Source organism: Nematolebias whitei, chromosome 19, assembly GCF_014905685.2.
Source record: "Nematolebias whitei isolate Nwh7 chromosome 19, NemWhi1, whole genome shotgun sequence".
Classification (NCBI taxonomy): domain Eukaryota; kingdom Metazoa; phylum Chordata; class Actinopteri; order Cyprinodontiformes; family Rivulidae; genus Nematolebias; species Nematolebias whitei.
Genome location: NC_056516.1, coordinates 40,650,920 through 40,660,556, shown reverse-complemented (window position 1 = coordinate 40,660,556; position 9,637 = coordinate 40,650,920). Strand labels below are relative to the sequence as shown.

At 44.8% G+C, this 9,637-nt stretch overlaps 1 protein-coding gene across 1 annotated transcript in view; it reads right to left on the bottom strand.

Annotated features, from left to right (window-relative positions):
* The window catches only part of LOC119425559 (beta/gamma crystallin domain-containing protein 1), an 84,037-nt gene that overhangs the window by 6,180 nt on the left and 68,220 nt on the right, over positions 1-9,637 (bottom strand). The window lies entirely within an intron of this gene.

Genomic DNA, 9,637 nt, shown 5'->3' with positions numbered 1-9,637 from the left:
CACTGCCGCCTCCAGTCGCTCACTGCCGCCTCCAGTCTCACACTGCCACCTCCAGTCTCACACTGCCGCCTCCAGTCGCACACTGCCACCTCCAGTTTCACACTGCCGCCTCCAGTTGCTCACTGCCGCCTCCAGTTGCTCACTGCCACCTCCAGTCTCACACTGCCGCCTCTAGTCTCACACTGCCGCCTCCAGTCTAAAACTGCCACCTCCAGTCTCACACTGCCGCCTCCAGTCTCACACTGCCGCCTCCAGTCTCACACTGCCGCCTTAAGTCTCAGACTGCCGCCTCCAGTCTAAAACAGCCACCTCCAGTCTCTAACTGCCACCTCCAGTCTCACACTGCCGCATCCAGTCTCACACTGCCACCTCCAGTCTCCCACTGCCACCTCCAGTTGCATAATGCCGCTTCCAGTTAAAACACTGCCTCATCCAGTTAAAACACTGCCGCCACCGGTGTGACACTGCCACCTCCAGCCTCACACTGCCACATCCAGTTACAAAACTGTGCCATCTCTTGTCAAACACTGTCACCTCCAGTCACACATTGCTGCCTCCAGTCGCACACTGCCGCGTTCAGATAAATTCAAGGATCTTTATTGTTATTCACATCACATGTGGTACATGAGGTTGTAGTGAACTAGACCTCCGACATCAATCTGTCTCTGAAGACCTTCAGGGCACAGGAACTGTTATTTCATTGATTTTAATCCAGAAATACAATTTTTTTTTTTTTCATTTAGCCTTTATTTATCCAGGTTAGTCTCATTGAGCTACGAGAACTCATTTTCAAGAGAGACCTGTTTTTTAGGGAGCACATGGTGGGGGTTAAGGGCCTTGCTCATGGGCCCAGAGTGGGGCGAATGAGGGTGGGGGCAAGTGTGAGTGTTTCACCTACCCCACCCACAATTTTGATGCAGTCGGGGCCGGGGCGTGAACCGGCGATCTTCGGATCACAAGCCCACCTCTCTAACCTCTGCACCACCACTCCCCCCTATCTCATCAATTATCTCATCAAGAGACTATTTAATTGTATCCTGAATTAATCAATTGAAAGAACACTCTTCTTTTTATATTATCATTACTATTTTACAATATCTTGATAATAAAAAGTGTGTTTAGTTCATACCATTTCTAATGTTGAAGTAAACCACTCATTTAAATCAACTGTGAAACAGTATTGTTGACTTCTAATAACCCTCTGACATCACAAAAACTACACCCCTGCTGGTTGTGTTAACCAATCAGGAAGTACCAAGTGACAGGAAGTGGATACCCTTTAAAAGTCAACACTTCTTGGAACTATTCTGTCTTCCTGGAACTTTAAGTCTTACGAGTCTTCCTGGAACTTTCAGTCTAGGATGAGACTCAGTCTTACTGGAAGACTCAGTCTTACTGGAAGACTCAGTCTTACGGCGAGTCGTACAGGAACTTTCAGTTCTTACTGAAAGTCTGTTTGGAGTTCTGGCTGGGACTGCAGTCTTGCTGGAGTCTTGCAAACTTAAACTCGATGATACTGTACTTGACTGACCCAGACAAAAACACTCCGTCCGAAGTCGACCTGGATTCCAATCCAGACCTTAAAGTCCTCTTTCAGCTGCGCAAACAGCTAAAACTAATAGGATAGAAACAGCCTTTATTGTCACACGAATGGGAAATTCCAGTGTATCAACAGCAGTAACAGATAAAAAGATTTAAAGATTAAAAGATTTAAAGATTTCACACAAAAAATCAAGGGCATCCTAACTTTTGCTCATGGACCGACGTCCTCACCTGTGTTAGTGGTCCCCCATGACCACAGGGGGGTGATGTTTGTTCACGCGCATGACCTCCCGTCCACAGGAAACAAGGGAGATAATGCCATGATGAAAGCTATCCAAAATGGCTGCGCTCAGAGCAGTTGCAGCTTTACAAGCTCCCAGTACCATCCCAGTTTTTAGAAGTTTTGATATTGACTCTGTGCCTGACTCCGCGCGATTTATGCGTGTGAACTATAGCCGAACCGAACAGATGAGAATAGAAGTGGATTTGCCACGTAATATAGCAGAAATCAGCAACAAACTCAAAACTACGCTCGGCAGAATGCAGATCTTAAAGTCATCTACCTGGAAGCAGCAGAAGAGGCGTTCCAGCGGGCAGAAGAGGAAGCGCTGCTCCCGGCTTAAGAGGAGAGGATGCCGGGCGGGGGTTATGGTGAGGCTACGAGCTAACGCTAAAGCCGGTAAACTCCCCATGCCGTCTCTCTTTCTGTCGAATGTCCGCTCATTGGACAACAAGATGGATTTACTTCGTCTGAGAGCGGGCGACTCAGAAGAGATGAAGAAGTGTGCGGTACTTTGCCTCACGGAAACGTGGATTACAAGCGAAACGCCGGACACAGTCTTCCAGCTGGATGACAGACTCTTTTTTCGATCGGACCGCTGCAGCGAGCTAACGGGGAAATCACGGGGAGGCGGAGTGTGCATTTACGTGAGTAAAAGTTGGTCCACGAACTGTACTGTTGTAAATAGCTCATGCTCGAAGGCTTTGGAGCAAATAACAGTGAAATGTCGGCCACATTATCTACCCCGAGAGTTCACTGTGACTTTCATCTCTGTCGTCTACATTCCTCCAGATGCTAATGCTAATGAATCACTGCAAGAGCTTCATGATATCATCAGCTCGCTGCAGAACAAACACCCGAGGCTCTTTACGTGGTAGCTGGAGACTTTAATCACGTGAATCTAAAGGACTGTCTCCCAAGCTTTAATCAACATGTGGCGATTCCAACACGTGGAGACCACACGCTGGACCGTGTTTACACGAACGTAAAAGATGCATACAAAGCCCCCACCTAGGACTGTCAGACCACATCTCAATCTTCCTGGCTCCTGCTTACATGCCCCCGCTGAGACGCTCCAGACCGGTACAAAAGAAAGTTAAATGCTGGATCCAGGACAGTGGCCCCATACTGAGAGATTGTTTTGACCGAACAGACTGGCAGGTTTTCAGAGAAGCTGCTGAAAATGGAGGTTCGCTTGATCTTGACCAATACACGTCCTCAGTTTTGGGTTACATTAGTACATGTACTGACACCGTCTCCACTATCAGAAATGTTAAATGCTACCCAAACAGAAAACCTTGGCTGAATGCAGAGGTGCGTACCCTGCTGGAAACCAGGAACACTACCTTCAGGTCTGGAAACTCAGAGGAGCTGAGTAGGACAAGAAAAAAGCTGGTTGCCGGTATGAAGAGGGCCAAGGGCACATATGCAAAGAGGATCGAGGGTCAATTCATCTCACAAGACCCTCGGAGCATGTGGAGGGGCATTAAGTGCATAACAGATTATAAAGGAAGGAGCGAACAATGCCCCAAAGACCCATCTCTGCCTGATGCCCTCAGCAAGTTTTATGCACTCTTTGAAGACCCGAACAGACCACCCAGCACCAGACTCACCTCACCACCGGATGAAGAGCATCTCAGCGTGACCTCAGCAGAAGTAAGGAGTACCTTCAGGAGGATTAATCCGCACAAGGCAACTGGCCCAGACAACATCCCTGGAAAAGTGTTGAAGGAATGTGCTGATCAGCTCTGTGAGGTGCTGGCAGACATCTTTAACACCTCACTTACCCTGGAGACAGTTCCCACCTGCCTGAAGACTGCCACCATCATCCCAGTCCCAAAAAGCTCTACAGTGACTGGTCTGAATGACTATCGGCCAGTGGCCCTCACCCCGATAGTCGCTAAATGCTTCGAAAAACTGGTCATGACTCGCATCAAAACAACCATCAACATCAACGAGGACCCTCATCAGTATGCATACCGTGAGAACCGATCAACAGAGGATGCCATCTCTTCTGTGGTCCACACTGCGCTCAACCACCTGGAGCAGAAAAACTCTTACGTCCGTATGCTCTTTGTGGACTTCACATCTGCCTTCAACACCATGATCCCCAAAACCCTGATGGACAAACTATCCACACTAGGACTAAGCCCTTCCATTTGCAACTGGGTACTAGACTTTTTAACAAACAGACCACAGTTAGTGAGGATCCACAATCCCTCCTCCTCCACCATAACCCTCAGCACTGGCTCTCCTCAGGGATGTGTGTTGAGCCCCCTCCTGTTTACTCTGCTCATGTATGATTGTGCAGCTACCCATCCAGGCTGTCACATTGTAAAGTTTGTAGATGATACAGCGGTGGTGGGATGCATCACAAACAATGATGACTCCAGCTACAGGCAAGAGGTGGAACACCTGGAGAGCTGGTGCAAAGAGAATAACTTTCACATCAATGTGAAGAAGACAAAGGAGATTATTGTGGACTTCAGAAGGAACAAAAACATCTACACCCCCCTGAACATAAGAAGATCTGCGGTGGAAGTGGTCTCCAGCTACAAGTACTTGGGTGTACACATGAATGACAACCTCAGCTGGAGCAACAACACCACCAGCCTGATCAAGAAAGCTCATCAGAGACTCTACTTCCTCAGACGGCTGAGGCGAGCTGGTCTGGTAAGCTCAGTCCTCACCTCCTTCTACAGGTGTGCAGTGGAGAGCATCCTGTGCTCCAGCATCAACGTGTGGCATGGAGGCTGCACAGCTGCAGAAAGAAAAGCTTTGCAGAGAGTGGTGAAGGCTGCACAGAAATCTGTTGGAATCAGCCTCCCCACCATCACAGACATCTACACCTCCAGATGCAGGAAGAGGGCCACCTGCATCATGAAGGACCCCACTCACCCAGCACACACACTTTTTGCCCCACTCCCCTCAGGAAGGAGGTTAAGGAGCATTAAGTGTAGAACCACTAGACTGAGGAACAGCTTCTACCCTGAGGCTGTTAGACTCATGAATCTCTAAGCAGAATAATCACTGTGAAAAACCATATCATGTTGCTGCTGATCTGTTTCAATATTGATGTGTTCATGCGTGCACATCTGCTCACAGACTCATGTTCATGTTTGTGCTGATGTTCAATGTTTTATGTTATGAGTGCTTAGTGTATATTTAGTTGATGTTTTTCTTAGTTCATATCTTAGATGTCATTACTGTTTTTCTTAGACATTTTATTGTTGGATGTAACTGGGACCCCGTGTACATAATTTCGCTCCACCACATGTACCACATGAGGTGCGAATGACAATAAAGGAACTCTGACTCTAACTAAAACAAGTTGCTTATTGGTCTGGAATGAAAAAGGATGTCAAGGACTACATAAAAGGGTGCCTGGTCTGTGGCCAGTTTCAGCCATCCAGACCACTCCACAGAGCACCACTGCATTGTAGAGGCATTGCATTTCCATGGTCTGACCTCCAGATCGATTGGGTTGGACCACTCACTAAGAGCTCTAGAGGAAATAAATATTTTCTCACGGTAACCTGCGCGTTTACCAAATGGGTAGAATGTCTACCAGCCCCTAATGACACAGCACAAACTACTGCTATGTTATTAATGAATCATGTATTCTCAAGGTTTGGACTTCCCCTCAGGGTGAACTCAGACCAAGGTACAAACTTCACAGGTGAAGTAATGAAAGAACTGTGGAAGACGCTAGGCGTCAAAGCCAACTTCCATATTGGCTACCATCCACAGGCTTCAGGCCAGGTTGAGAGAGCAAACAGGACTGTGGTGAGTATTTTGAAAAAATACGTAGCCGCAAACCACAAGGACTGGGAAGTGAAACTCCCTCTGGTCCTCATGGCCATAAGGGCCACTCCACACACATCGACTGGCATCTCTCCTTTCGAGATGATGACGGGTCGACAAATGACTCTCCCTCTACACCTGTTGTACCAACCAGGCGATGCTGCCATGGCAACAGCCTACACTACACAACAATACATGAAAGACTTGGAAAAACACCTTAAAAACACTTTTGCTTTCGCTCAGAAAAACCTGGAAAAATCAGCTGAAGGACGCAAAGCGTACTACGACCAAAAGGCCTCTCACGAGGAACTCCAAGTGGGAGACAGGGTCTGGTACTACACGTTTGCCCCCACAACTGGGAGAAGAGAGTCCGGGACCGGAACTCTCGCCCGTAAACTGATGCCCAGATGGACTGGACCCCATCTGATAGCAGACAAACTGTCTCCAGTTGTCTATCAGATAAAAATCAGTAAAGGCCAAAAAGAGCCAATTGTTAAATGGGTACATCGAAACCAGGTTAAACCACACAAGGTGTGCAAAGAAACAACTCCTACGGGACAGCGTGATTGAATCTGACAACCAGGGTGAGGTGGAGCAGTGAAACGATGTTTCTAGTTGCTTAGTCACTACTCTTGTCGATGTTGAAACGTTGTTTATTTGGTTTTGATATTTGTTTCTGAGCACCTCAGTAGGAATGAGTGTTGTATGTATTTTAGTTGGAGACTGTGAAGGACTTTAACTATGCCAACATGCAGTTCACTCGTTAAAACCTAATCGTTGAAGAGTCAATGTAGTCAATGCTACCTTAAGTACCATAACTTACATTGGTCTCACCATCTTCAAGCCGAACCTACTCGAACAATTCTATTCGGGGGGATAGCTAATTCTTTTTGATGAGTCTCGCCATAGACTCCAAAAACATTTATGGGGAAACCAAACACCCAATCTCAAGTCGTTCGTCTAAAAGGCAACAGACAAGTAAACCAACTATAGTGGCCATGTAAGTCTAACATAGACAAAGTTAGCGATGGTGGTATAGTTGGAACACCCTTCTATAGGTATAGACCCCTATAGCTACCCTTTTCAGCATGTTCCACCCCTTAACTGGTAGCTGTAGCTGTTCCAAATCATAATAGCTTACACACCAGGTGCACATAGGTTAAGGCCTTATGTAAAATCCCCTTCATAAGCCCACCTTAAACCACTTAATTGCATGACACATAGAACCAGAACAGCACTGACTGGACGTCACCCAGCGATGACCTTCGCTGGAGGAGACCTGCAATCCTGACGTTGGTCTCCACTCTTCATCCAGTGGTCGCATCTTCAGTTCAATCCAAGGGAACCCCTCTGTATGCTGATCAATCAACACTTCCAATCTTTGTGGATTTACCGTTGTGGATTATATGACTTTTCCAATGGATTACAGACTCTGTTTCCAAGGGGTTAAAGCATTGCTACAATGGGATTACCAACAACATTATGGAATTATCATCAACATTATGGGATTACATTCTTTGACTTTTGTTTTCCTCTTGCTGGATTACATCAAGCTCAAGGACATTCGGAGGCGTAAGTTCATGTTGGAATTCATCCCCATGGACAGGCGATGATTTCCAAAGGGGGGACTGTAGTGAACTAAGCCTCCGGTCAAGACCTGCCTCTGAAGACCTTCATGGGACAGGAACTGTTATTTCATTGATTTGAATCCAGAAATACAAATTAGCTCATCCAGAGACTTTCTAATTGTATCCTGAACTAATCAATTGAAAGAACACTCTTTTTATATTATCATTACTATTTTTACAATGTCTTGATAATCAAAAGTGTGTTTAGTTCAAACCATTTTAAATGTTGAAGTGAACCACTCATTTTAAATTAATTGTGAAACAGTATTAATGATTTTTAATCCTCATTCAAAGTAGAAATCAAGTTAAATGTCTGTTACAAAGTAATTATGCATTTTTTTGATCTTCCGTCTGAAATGAGAAAGGTGTGATGTCGGTCAAAAGTCGGAGACAGTCGCAAACAAGTTTATTGGAACGTACTGTCATGTTTTTAAACCTCTCAGACAGAAACAAGATAAACTGGCATTTCTCCAAAACATTTCTCTGTCTGTTCCTAAACATCTCCGCTGTTTATCTGACTTGTAATAACCCTCTGACGTCACTAAAACCACACCCCTGTTGGTTCTTTCAACCAATCAGGACTTCCTAAAAGTGACCGGAAGCAGAACTCTTTAAAAGTCGACACTTCCTAGTTCCAGTTAGTTCTGGAGCGAACAGAAGTTCTAGTGGGGAGAAGTTCGAGTGCTGGAGAACAGAAGTTCTGAGTTCCTCTGAGTCTTCTCAGAGTCCCGTTAGTTCTTCTGGTTCTGATGGAGTTCGGCTGGAGTTCCTGTCGGAGCCACAACGCCTCGCTGTGGCTCCACCTGGCGAATGCCCTATAACTGCTGAGGAAGTTTGTTCTGTGGAACGAATTATCTCACGACTTCTGCTGAGTCACAGCCGCCCTGAGGAGACGCTGAAAGGTAGCGTGCCAGGGACCTCTTGACCGCAGCTGATTCATCCTCTGCCAAGGTAAAGAGTCTTCACGAGTTTCACTACCAGTGTACTGCGGGCGAACTGCGCTTGAAAGGAGCGTGTTGTTCTGGTTTACAGACATACATCCTCATCCATCTTTCCTCTCCATTCAAACTCCACTTTCCCTTCTTAAACTTTACTCCATCTCTATATTTCTCTGCCAGTAAAAAGATAAGCTAAAGTCTGCAGACATTAATTTAAGATCTAAGGAAATGTCTGTTGTTTTTATTAAGTAAAACGTGCCAAGTTTTATTAATCAGAGCCGATCGGAATAATCAAGTGTACAATGTTTTGATGTTAAATTTTGATTCTGTTAATAAATGACCACATTCATTTTGATGGGTCAAAGAAAATTAACGTCTCATGTCACTGATTAGACCATCTCCAACACAGTACCTCTGTCACATATCTGTCAAGTAGCTCGAAAAAGAGAGAACCCGTTATTAAATATTGATTGTAGTGGAGCTCCTAAGCTAACCTAACCCTACATCACTACTGTACCAATGGACTTCTGTTCCGGAGTGGAGGTATCCACCATCTCAGGTAACAAAGTCGCTGCACGTCCTGAAGTGTACCGGAGGGCTGAGCTGGATGTCGGAGGAAGGGTGCCATGTTCTGGTTCAACACATAACTTTCATCCATCTAAACTTCCCCCTTAAATTTATTCCTCCTCTTTAAACTTCTCTATTCACCAGTAAATCAAGCTAGATGCCTTCAGAGATGAATCAGTCTCAATCAGTAATGTTCTGTTGTCTTGTTTAGTAAAGCATGCAAAGTTTATTTATCAGAAACAGATCAGCAAATCAATGTGTACATGTTTTGATGTTAAATTTTGATTCTGTTAAATAAATGACCGCATTTATTCTGATGGGTCAAAGATAAAATGGCGTCTCATGTCACTGATTAAACACTCCACTCTCATTGTTATCTTGGTCACATGGCAGAAATTTAACTAAAAAAAGAAAAGAATCCGTTGTAATTAAATGACTATGCTTGATTAAATGCTTGAACTAGCTTTAAGAATAATTAATTAGTAGTGAAGCTAACAGCTACATCACTACAAAACTATGTACACAGGATCTCAGTTACATCAAATAAAAAAACTAATTGTAAAGAATTACAGTAATAAGATACAAGACATGAACTAACAAATACACTAAACTAAGAATACACTAAGCAGTAGTGGTACAAAACAATGTACCAAACAACAGCAGCACGAACATGAATCTGTGTGAGCAGATGAGGACGAATGAACACATCAAGATGAAATAAATCAGCAGCATGAGATCAGCATCATGAATAGTCAACAGCACATATCAACAACCAATTGGCATTACAGTGACTTTTTCACAGTGATTTTTTTAACAGTAATTTTCACAGTGATAATCCTGACTAGGGATTCATGAGTCTAACATTTTCAGGGTAGAAG